This window comes from Pituophis catenifer, unplaced genomic scaffold, assembly GCF_029215685.1.
Source record: "Pituophis catenifer annectens isolate HBS135680 unplaced genomic scaffold, rPitCat1.0.hap2 SCAF_3, whole genome shotgun sequence".
NCBI classification, from domain to species: Eukaryota; Metazoa; Chordata; class Lepidosauria; order Squamata; family Colubridae; genus Pituophis; species Pituophis catenifer.
Window position 1 is genome coordinate 126,254,847 of NW_027256883.1, and position 12,516 is coordinate 126,267,362.

A 12,516-nucleotide genomic window follows, 5' to 3' on the forward strand; every position below is an offset into this window, starting at 1 on the left:
CTCTGAAGGTGATCCAAATAAGATCAAGCATTTAGTTGCATCATGGAAGGTTTAGAGCTGGGTCCTATTGTTCAATTTCAGTTTGGGCTATTGGAAAGAAAATGTCACCTTTTTCTATGAAAGCTTATGAGAATCTGCATTTAATAGTCAACAATCCCAACACTATATTTGGTTGTGTAGTTAAATAAAGTAAGGAGCAGAATTCTTTAGGATTCAAAGGATTCTTTCACATGGCACAATTGAAATTTGCTTCTAAGTAATATGAAATTAATAGAGAGGTTCATAATAGTCAGATCAAGACCTTGTCCTTATTTCTAATACTGAGTTTTGCCTTTGTATGAAAAAATTCTTTTACTTCGCTTTTTTTTTATATCAAAGAACAAAAACATTGAAAAGCTCCCGGTGTGTCTTCCAGATTAATATAAAGCAAGTTAGTTTTGTAGTGGCAATACAGAAGATCTTTGTTATTTCAAAGAGCTGGTGGCATATTTTGATTTTTCCTTCATATTAAGAAAAGTGTAGAAGTTTAGAATTTGTTCTGAGGTGGCTTGCTTAATTTTATTATATTTATTTTCTAATCTTGTTTACTGAATAAAGAAGTGGGGAGCTTTAAAGCTTATCTTGCTGAGAAAGTCTCAAACTTTTGATTCTAATCTGTGTCATGTACCATCCAATCAAGATCACGTTTTGCAGTCTCCTGACCAGTGGCGGGTTCCAACCGGCTTTACTACTTGTTCTCTGCGTGCACGCGAAGCGCATGCATGCAGAAAAAGAAGTGAAAAAGTGCTAAAAAGTGCTAAAGTTCAGGCAACATCTTGCTGCATTCTGAGCAAAGGGGTTTTAAGGTTGATTCCAGGCCCATGATCAGAAACACAATTTGATTTCCATCATTTATATGCTGACATCATTTCAGGATACTGAAATTTAAATTCAGAATACAGGTAGCCTCCATGATTATAATTTAATGATCTGGGAGCATAGTGGCTCATGTGGACAGGATACTGGTTTGACAAAGAGCAAGCCTGCGTTCAACACCGAATGCTACCGTGGGGTCGGGTGAGCTCCTGTTCTTTGCTTCAGCTCCTGCTGGGAATATGAAAGGAGTCCCCAACTGGTGTCCCCCGAGCAACAGTGATGTCACCGGCTAACCCTTTCAAATTAGAAGTGCCTCAGTACTTCCGATATGAGTGGGATACGATTCAGCGACCATTTGTTAAATACGGTCACTCATGCCCTCATCACTTCCCGCCTGGACTACTGCAATGCTCTCTACATGGGGCTCCCCTTGAGGAGCACCCGGAGGCTCCAGCTGGTCCAGAATGCGGCCGCGCGGGTGGTTATGGGAGCAACGGGGCGCTCCCATGTGACCCCCCTCCTGCGCAAGCTGCACTGGCTCCTGGTGGTCTTCCGGGTGCGCTTCAAGGTTTTGGTTACCACCTTTAGAGCGCTCTATGGCTTAGGACTAGGGTATCTACGAGACCGCCTTCTGCCACCAGTAGCCTCTCACCGACCAGTACGCTCCCATAGAGAGGGGCTCCTCAGGGTGCTGTTGGCCAAACAATGTCGACTGGCAGCCCCCAGGAGGAGAGCCTTCTCTGTGGGGGCACCCGCCATCTGGAACGAGCTCCCCCCGGAGATACGGAGGATCCCAGACCTGCACGCTTTCTGCCGTGCCATCAAAACATTTCTTTTCCAGCAGGCCGGCCTGGCCTAACCTCTCTTTTAAACTGTTTTTTCAAAACTTTTAAATATTTTTAATTTTAAATTTGTCTTATGAATTTGGGGTGTTTTAAATTTCATTTTCCGGGCCAATTATTTAATTGTATTTTAATGGTTTTTTAACATTTGTATTACATGTATTTTATTTGGCTGTTCACCAAATTTGGCTGTTCACTTTTATTTGTGAGTCCTTCAGGAGTAGGGCGGTATACAAATTCAATAAATAATAATAATAATAATAATAATTAATAATAATAATAATAAATTATTATTATTATTATTATTATTATTATTATTATTATTATTATTATTATTATTATTATTATTATTATTATTATTATTCAGAGTTATGATGGTGCGAAATGAGGAGACTTACAGTTGGTTCTCATAGTTGAGGCCACAGCAGCGTCCCTTATGGTCATAGGATTGAGATTCTGGCACTTGGCAACTGCCTCACAATTATGATGGTTGCAGCTCATGACTCATGATTTCCATTTGTAATTTTCACTGCTAGCTTCCAATAAGCAAAGTCAACTGAGAAGACCGCAAGAGGTGGCAAGTGGCACTCACATGACATCATTCCTAATTACTATGAGCCACAGTGGCACAGTGGTTAGAATGCAGAACTGCAGGCTACTTCTGCTGACTGCTGGCTGCCTGCAATTTGGCAGGTCAGATCTCACCAGGCTCAAGGTTGATTCAGCCTTCCATCCTTCCGAGGTGGGTAAAATGAGGACCCAGATTGATAGGGGCAATATGCTGACTCTGTAAACTGCTCAGAGAGTTGTAAAGCACTGTAAAGCAGCATATAAATCTAAGTGCTATTGCTAATGCTCTTGCTAACCTGCAGGTGACATTGCATTTTACAACCATATCACTTTGCAATGGAGTTCCCTATCCCAATTTCCATTGTTAACCGAGGACAATCTTGTTCTCGTGCTGCAACTTAACTAAACATAATTTATGGATATTTTTTTATTTACTTTGAAGTCTCTTAAACATTTTTTTTTCTTTGCATGCAAATGAATCCTTGTAGGTGTCACCGTCTCAATATCTGTTAGTCCTAGGAGGATTTCTGTTGCTGCTTCTACTTCAGTTCTTTTTCAAATCAAGATAATAACCTTCCTAAATATGCCCTAAAAACATTTGAGTTAAATATGCATATGATCAGCTTCACATTCAATTAAACATTTTATATTCCCCAGGCTACAAAATTACTTTATACAACACACTGTCAGAACATGGCAAGTACAGTTGCTGTCTGTAACATACTATCATGGCACAATCTTTTCTCTAGTACTTACATAGCAAAGTACTCTCCTGAGGCAGTTTCCTACGAGATGATGAAAAATCTGTTACCTACTCAATCGGCTTGGGAGGCATATTTCAATTATCCATTCCAGTCGGTGGAATATTACTGATCTACAAGGAATTAGAATGCTGCCAAAAAAACAAAAACAAAAAGTAGCTTTGATTTAATTTTGCTTCACTTTTTTTCTAGCTTCATTTGAAATCATCCAAATGGCATGGATCCCCAGTGATGTTGCTGTGAGTGAATGGTCTTTCGGTTTACAAAGGTGTGAAGTGTATTAGCAAAGGGAGGGGAAGGGAGGATATTTCCAAATCTTCTTTTCCCCACTTCAGGAGACCTTCTACCTTTTTTACAGTAGCTTTAGAGCAGGTGCTAGGAAAACTCCAAATGCCATTGTGTAGATGCCGTCTGATCTTCTAGTTATGTTTATTGCAGTCTTTGCTTTGATAATGGAACGTTTTATTGTGTTATAAGTTTATAATGAAGCATTGGCAACTGTAGAAACCTGAGTAAAAAAAATAACATCCAGAAATTCTGTTTTCAATTAATCTGCCGTTAAGACCCAACACATAGAAGGCAAAATTTCTGTTTCAATAAAATGTGCAGAAATGAGGTTATCATGGGCCAGGTCATACATGCAGTGGTAGCAAAATGTGTGAATTCACTGATTGCCTTGAAATACATTTACTTAAGGCACATCAAAGTGCTATTGAAGTCCAGTCTCTGATATTTAATTGGTCCTGGCCAGTGGTGGAATGCTGCTGGTTTAACAACCAGTTCGGTAAGTGCGTGCTTCGTGGGCCTAAGGCGATTGCATGCAGCGCTGAAAATGGAGCATTTAGAAGCTCAGCTACTTACCTTCCAAGTTAGCAATGGTAAGTAGAACAATAGGCGGTGAGGGAAATCAGCTGTGCCGCGCGATTGAGATGAGCTACAAAGTAGGTATCAGTGCTGCGTTGCGCTTCCGTGTGAGCAAGGTGAAAGGAACACACGTAGCCGAGGCTCGCTGCAAGTTCTTTATTAATGATGCCTTCACACGCTGCACGGCAGAGCTGATGGTATACAAGCAAAGTCGGCGTTGGGAGCGGCTGCCTCCCAACGCCCTTTAAATAGCGCGCCGGCATGGTAATTATGATTATCGCCGGAAATAAAGGACAGGATATAGCGGGGGCGGGTGGGTGGGGCCAACTGATTGTCGGCACTGATTGACCGGTTCTCCTGAATCTGTCCGAACCGGCTGAATACCACCTCTGGTCCTGGCTAATTTAATGCTTAGTGCTTCCATCAGTAATTAGTTACACAAATATCTCCAAGTTTGGAGATTCAAGAATGAAACTGAATTTCATACAAAATTGGATCATTATGAAGAGTTGTGCAGTTCCACACTATTCTACCTTATACAATCAGGGCATATTCACTCCCTTTTAATGGCAGTAATGTGCAATAAAACCTTAGATGTGGGTAAATTGTAATTTGATAGAGGGCTGCCTTCAACAATTACTGTAGCAGGAGAAAGCTAGGAATCAAGGATATATTGCTGCAAGGCACTGATGGTCAGAATAGACACAGTCTGTAGTGGCTTATTAAATATTTTTGAAGTGAAAATGCAAGTGGATATTTTCATGGCTAAGTAACTTGGTGTTCTTCTTGGTATGGATTTCATCAAGTCCAACATCATGGACAATGGCAAAGGATTGTATGAAACCCTCCCTTCCTCCCTCCCTCCCTCCCTCCCTTCCTTCCTTCCTTCCTTCCTTCCTTCCTTCCTTCCTTCCTCCCTTCCTTCCTTGAAATACAGCCTTATGAGCACAAGGTAGCTACAACTGAAGAACAAAAATGGGGTAGAAAATTAGAGTACAAAAAATACTTTAAAAGTACAAAAGAAAAGTAACACTAAAACAGAGTGTAAAATCGTGCTTTGACGATAGAAGAAGGAAGTCATAATATAATGTTGAAGAGAGAGGATAAAATATAAATGTGTTAATTGCTGTGAAGAAGACCGGAAGCTGCTTCCTTATATCTTTATTTTCTTTCTCTTTTTGTCTTTTCTTTCTTGCCACTTTTTCTTTAAATCCATATTCTTTTTATTCTACAAAAATTTTCTTCAGTAAAAAAATTAACTAAAAAAAAAATACAGCAGAGGGTTAAAATCATTTAGCAAATTAAAAGCTTGGTTAAAAGCATGGACTTTTAGAGATTTCCTACATTCAAGAAAGCAGGGATGAAACACAAATGTTGAGGGACAGCATTCTCTAGACTTGGAATGATGGAGAATGATTTCTCCTGCTTGCCATGGCTACTCCAAGAGGACCCTTCTTCTGGTTTTAACAATTGCTAGATTTGTAATGGGAGATGATGTTTCTTTGCTACTTAACCCCTAAGATGATTATGGTTTTAAATGTCAATACAAATACCCTAAACCTGGGGTCTCCAACCTTGGCAACTTTAAGACTTGTGGACTTCAACTCTCAAAACTCCCAACAAAGCTGGCTGAGGAATTCTGGGAGTTGAAGTCCACAAGTCTTAAAGTTGCCAAGGTTGGAGACCCCTGCCTTAAACTATACCTGGAAACCAACGGGCAATCATTTCAGATTCTTTGTACAGTCTTCAAGGATTCTTTACTTTGTGCCGATTAGCAGGTGAGCTGCTGCTGTATTTATCCCAATTAATACTACTTCTGAACATTTTTCAAGGCTACCCTCTTGAACACTCCAAGAAGAAATGTAAACAAAGCATCTCAAGAACAACTATCATAGGAAAATCCAGCTAGCTCACATAGGGAAGCTGTGGCTTTGTTATATGTAATTGAGCAAATATGTTCTCTGTGGCACCTGCTACTTATGGATCAGTAACCTCTGAGGATTAAAAGCCACTTTCAGACTGTGAACCTGCTTTTTGGGGGGAATGTAATCCCATCAAAGCAGAATGTATATCCATCCCTGAATCTAGTTTCCTGGTTACCAGCATTGCTATTATCTTGTCTACACTAAAATTCAGTGTGTGTATGTGTGTGTGTTTTTTTTTCCATTCAGGCATTTCTCAAACATTGGGAAAATATTAATGATAACAATTGCTTCCATGGAATTGGATGGTATGGAGCATCAGAATATTAATGATTTCCCATTCCAAATCTCAGTTTATACTGGCTCTACCAGCTGTTTCATGAGGATGTTGGGTCAAGATAAAACCTCCTGAAGCATCATAGATTGATGATCTAGCTGTTGAACAATGGTCTTCAAACACCACACCCTGAGCATAACCCAACAGAAAGGAACAGACCCCTGGAGGGCAGCAGAATTATCTGGCTTGCTTTGAATTTTTGTAAGTATTCCAAATGATATGAAGTGTTACAGCGAACGTGTTTCAAAGAATTATACAAATTTTCAAGCAAAACTTTCTGACTGAAACCATGAAGCCAGTTAACATGAAAAAGTGAATACCACAATTGCAGCATGTTGCAAAAGCACAACTAACCCTCTGGAGGAGGTCTCAGAAGTTTTTAAATATATATCTTTGCCAGATTCTAATAAGCCTAATAACACAAGCTACAGTCCTAGAATTCCTACTGGTAGTAACTTATTTTGAGGATAGGTTGCTTGAACATTATTGTATCAGGGGTGGGTTCTACTTACCTTTACGACCGGTTCGCAATGGGATCACATGTGCAGATCGCCGATGACGACATCCGGGGTGGTGGGCGGGACCTCCCACCAGTTTTACTATTAGTTCTTGTGAACCGGTCTGAACCGGGCCAACCCACCACTGTATTGTATATAGAGGTTGAATTGACCCTGGTCTAGAAAGAAAACACATTTTTAGGTGGAGATCTATTTCAGAAATATGAAATGAAACTTATCTATGCAGCATGTTTGGACCTCAACAGAATTTTGATGTTTGTAAGCAATATAATTCTTACTCTTTCGGGACAATATTAAAAGCATTTCTTTCTTTCCTGACAAAGGCAAATAAATCACATTCGTTATAACCTAAGTATGAATCTAAGAGATATATACATTGGTTTTACTCTTAATTATCATGTAATGATCAGACACATCCTGTTGACTTCAATAGTTTCACTCTAGGCATAACTCGGGATTGCTTTCTATGTGTTTCTAAAAAAGAACCACCAAGAGGAAATTAAACAGATGCTGTGCAGTGGGCATCATTGAGTGTAAATTGTTTGGCATTCTTGACTTTCTTTTTCAATTAGCAGAAAGGAAATTAAAATTTACAACTGGCACATGTTCAAGCAGATGCTTATATAGAATTTGATTGAGGACCACTGAACTAACTGAAAAGGCTGTTAGAAGGAAAATCCAGTTTACTAAAGAAAAAAAAAATCTAATTTGTTGTCCGATAATAAAACAGGAAGAAAGAGAAGCCCATTCAAAAAAGCTAAATAAAGCCACCTAAAAATATTGTAGATAGGATGGATACTTTCCAAGCAATCTTATGTACATCAGTTTATTCAGTGGAGCTTACTTCTAGAATAATGTTTTTCAAACTGCAATGTTGGTATGTTTCTTCAATACATTCTTAATTATTTTGGATTCTCCCCCCCCGCCCCCGCCCCCCGGGCCAAATAGCCTGTTTCTGCATTTCAGAAATTTCCAGGCACAGAAATGTGTTTCCTAGGGGAAAATACACACAAAAAGGTGTACTTCCAAGAAAAATGCACACAAATCTGCTTTCTATTTTCAGAATCCCTTTGGAAAAATGCAGACGCTATAAAACTTGCATATACCTCTCCTGTCCTAGAGGCAATTCCTGAAATCATCAGTTCCAATGACAGTTTAATTGGAATATCTGGTCTCCTTCAGGCATGCAGAGTTGGCGAATTCAGCATTAGCAAGGCTATTTTCATTGTTCACATCAGGAGGCTGGACTCCAAAGTCTCTGCTTAGCGCCATGAGGAATGTGGTGGTCCACCATATTGACAAAGGCAGCTGCTGAATCCTTGCCATAAAAATGCAAAATCTCCTTCAAGGTGATGTAACACCATGGAAAGTCAAGATAAGGTTAACATGTTAAGCTAAATCACAGGATGCAACAAGTGATCTTCTAGACCAGGGCTGTCAAACTCCTGGCCCATGGGCTGCCTGCCTCAAAAGCTAACCACGCCCATGCCCGGTTTAGCGAAGGGGGGTGTAAGTCCCGATATGTCACGTGATGCTGCCGTGACGATGTGAGTTTGACACCCCTGTTCTAGACAGATCATGTTAGTGTGTCTAACCAGCCTCTAAATAGGAAAAATGGTGGGAGAGGATAGTATTTTATCAATATTTATCTGTCTGTCTGTCTGTCTGTCTGTCTGTCTGTCTGTCTGTCTGTCTATCTATCTATTATCTATCTAACTATCTATCATCTATCTATCACCTATCTAACACCTGTTTATCATCTATCTATCTATCTATCTATCTATCTATCTATCTATCTATCTATCTATTTATATCTATCACCTATCTATCACCTATCTATCACCTGTCTATCATCTATCTATCTATCTATCTATCTATCTATCTATCCATCCATCCATCATCTATCTATCTATCTATCTATCTATCTATCTATCTATCTATCTATCTATCTATCTACCTATCTATCTATCTATTTTTCTATCATCTATCATCTATCTATCACCTACCATCTATCTATCTATCTATCTATCTATCTATCTATCTATCTATCTATCTATCTATCTATCTTCTAATTTATAGGCCACTCATCTCACTCTGACTGTGTTAGTAGGAAGGAGAAAAAAGCTAGCTCAGGAAATAGGCAGCTAGCTCTAAAACTGCTAAAAGTCCTACCACCAGCTCTTACTGCAGCAGGGTGAAGAGGAAAAAAGAAAGGAAAAGGTGTCTTGCACCAGCTGAGCAATGAATCCCCATCTGCTGGCAGAAAGACTAAGTGTGTGTAAGAGGTAACTTGTAGAAAGCATGCAGCATTCTCCCCACAGAACCTTGCTTAGATGGGATGTTGCTCCTCGCAATGCAAATAATACCGGAGTGTGGGTTGGCAGATTGCCCAACATGGATGGAAAAAAGCTAACATGTTTTTACCAGGGAAGATATGGTTTGTTTCTCAACCTCAACAATCTTAAGGTGTAGGGACTTCAATTCCCAGAATTCCTCAGCCAACACTCACCTAGCTACAGTAATTGCCTGGATTTGAGGAAGCTGAATGCTGGGAGAAGTGGACTGGAGGTTTAGGCCTGTAGGAGGGATTGAGAGGGCAGGAAGACAGTAAGAGAAACTTGCCAGTCCGATAACACAGAAAGTTACAGAACATAGTGATCTGTCCAATCTATATGTCACTAAAAAAAGAAGATGCCACCCAAAATCAAGGAAGAAAACAAATACCCAGAGCATATGAGTCCTAGTCATCAACACCCAGTAAGCAGAGTTAAACAATCAGAGAAGAAACAATACCCAGTGAAACAACCATCAAGTAGGAAGTTGCATCCCCAAATTGGCAGAGAAGCTAGTACATAAAAATTCACTCTTTCCCTCACATTGATGATGTCATCCAGCCAGGTAATGAAACATCTGCAAGAAGGCAACCGAACTCACAGAACCTAAGGACCCAACAAAATCTGCCAAACAGAAACATTTGTTACAGTAAGACATTAATCAAAGATGGGCTACAGTTGGATTATTTGAGTGTGTCCTGTGCTTTAACACGTAGGGAGACAATTTAGGCTGTTGTCTATGTTTATGAATTTCGTTGCATGATGTGTATACACGTACAATGACAATAAAGTTATTTTTATTATTATGGAGATTCTCAGTCATCCAAATCATGAATGACTGAGAATCTCCATAGACTTTTAGCTATGCACTTTAGGCTGTTGTGTGAGGAAGAGGGTAGACGAGATTTAATCCTTGCTGAAGTCATTGTGTTAGCTTTGTTGAAAACGGCTATTCTCCTTGTGTGATTCATACCTTTGATATTGATATTCTGAAATGATATAAAAAATTCTCAAGTAGAGGAGGGTTATATTTTATCTCTTCCTGAATGCCTTTAAGTCAGGGTTGTTAAACTCCCGGCCCATGGGCTGGATGCATCATGTGCTGGCTATGCCCATGCCTGGTTTAGCAAAAGGGGGAAAAAAATCCCAATATGTCATGTGACTCTGCCATGACAACATGAGTTTGACACCTCTGCTTTAAGGGAAAGAAATTCTAACTCTTTACAGCAGCATTATGAGTGAAGGCTTGGGCAGAAGGCTTGTTTATAAGACCAGGTGAGAGCAATCCCATCTCTAAGCTATCTATGAAGAATCAGCTGCCAAAGACAGGACCAGCTTCTGGGTTACAGCAGGGCAATGGTCTAAAAAAAAAAAGTGAAAATGGCAGCCATAACCATGCATTTGAAGCCCACTAATTTTTTAGGTACATTACAATACATATGAAAACAGGCATGTTTTCAGTTGCATGGTTGAAGCTGTCATCTTGACTTTTTTCATTTTTTCTGCAGCTAAGAGCAGATTAAAAAGTGAAGACTTGTCTCTTTGTGACTTCATGGACACAGTATGGAATGGTTTTTGATTATGTCTTTTGGAATGTGTTTTTGACTTCTTAGTTTATTTCCTGATGGTTTTCAACCCAAATGTTAATCTTACCCTGTTTACTTAAAAAAAAAAAAATCATTTTTTTTTATTTTAAGCTATTAAATTCTCCAGGATTCCCAATAAGTAATAACAATTTGGGCCCTGACAGCACAGTGGTTAAAATGCAGCATTGCAGGTAAAAATTCTGCCCATAGTCTGGAGTTCAACCCTGACAGGGCTCCAGATTGACTCAGCCTTCCATCCTTCCTTCCAAGGTTGGTAAAAGGAAGAGCTAAATTGTTGGGGGCAATATGCAAACAAGGCTTCACCATTGCAAATTGCCCAGAGATTGCTGAAAGCACTAAAATGCAATATATAAGTCTAAATGCAATTGTTATTTACTTTTTTTTTTAGATCATTGGTTGAGCAATTGTTGTCAATCAAGCTCAACAAATAACCAAGCCATGCCATCAGAGAGCAGTTCCTCTGAAGCTATAATTGGGGGTGGTTTTTTTCTCTCCTTTTAGTGTTTACACATTCCCATATTTTTGGTTCATACAATCAGATTGGACCAAAGGTGAAAAAAATTGAGGGATTGGTTTGTCTGTTAGATCTTTGATATCTATCTGAATGTGGTTTGCTGTCACTTAGATAAATCGTTTTCTAAGTGTTGTCCCTCAAAGCAGGAAAAAGCAGGATAAAAGATAAAATTACATTTTTGACTGAGAGCTAATGATCACTTTAATTAAAATCTGGCCTTGATAAGTAGGTACTTCAAAAGTAAGGCAAATGATGTAATTATTAGGCTGGTGAGAATGAGCTCCTTGTTAAAACTATGATCAAATATTTGTGACAAACCATTTCAAATTTGTTATAAGAAAAATTAGGGAATGAAGCTAAGCAAGAGCTGTATATATACAAAAAGATGGCATTGATTAGTGTGATATTTTCCAACGCCTTCCAATATTCATTTTAAACACATCAGCTTATAATGCAGCAAATTACATTTTTACTACATTGTGAGCTAATTAAGCATAAAGAATAAGTAATGAAATTTCACACTGGATTTTTGTTTTCAGAGGCCCTTTCTGAAATATAAACTAATGGTCATCCTCTCATTAAAGCTTAATGCATACACAAACACAATAGTAATAATTTCCATGTTATAACTCATATGTTGGAATGCTCAAACTGCATAAAACCCTTTATTAATAAAAATGTTTTGTTTGCCCCTCTCCTACCATCAAACAAGATAAAAAGCATTTTTCTCTATAAGAGCTACATTAAGCTAAATATCAACAATAAAACATAAAAGATGCTTCTATTTGCAGCGTTTCTGGGAATGGCCTTTAGCTTAACCTTGGCAATGTCTAATAGCTTGATAGCTCATTTACCCATTGCCATTTAAAAATTTGTAACCCAATCGATAAACAACACTTTTCTGTCTGTCTCATTTGCCCATATCGTATAATCTTACATAAAGGAAAATCTTTGTAAAATAAAGAATTTCTCTTCATCCTTGAGGTCTTGCTAGTCCTATTGATAGGCAGAATGGGGCAGATAGTCCAGGCAGGAGGTCCTGAGAGTGTGACAGCCAAGGGGAGAGGAAATGTCCAATATATAATATCTTGTACTGTGGGTCCCTGGTGCTTTCTGAGCTTGGTGGTTTGCTTGTAGATGTTTTATCACCCAACTAGATAACATCATCAGTGCAAGATATGATGATGTTACCTAGTCAGGTAATAAAACATCTGCAAGCAAACACCAAGCTCAGAGATCACCAGGGATTCTACAGTTCAATCATGCAGATATTCTCTTCAGTTGGAATATCTTAAATTTCCCAGGAACAAGACTGGTAAAGTGTGACCCAGGATGTTAATTGCTACTGATAAATGAAGACCTGCAATTTACTTGCTGGGGTGGGCACCCAAAG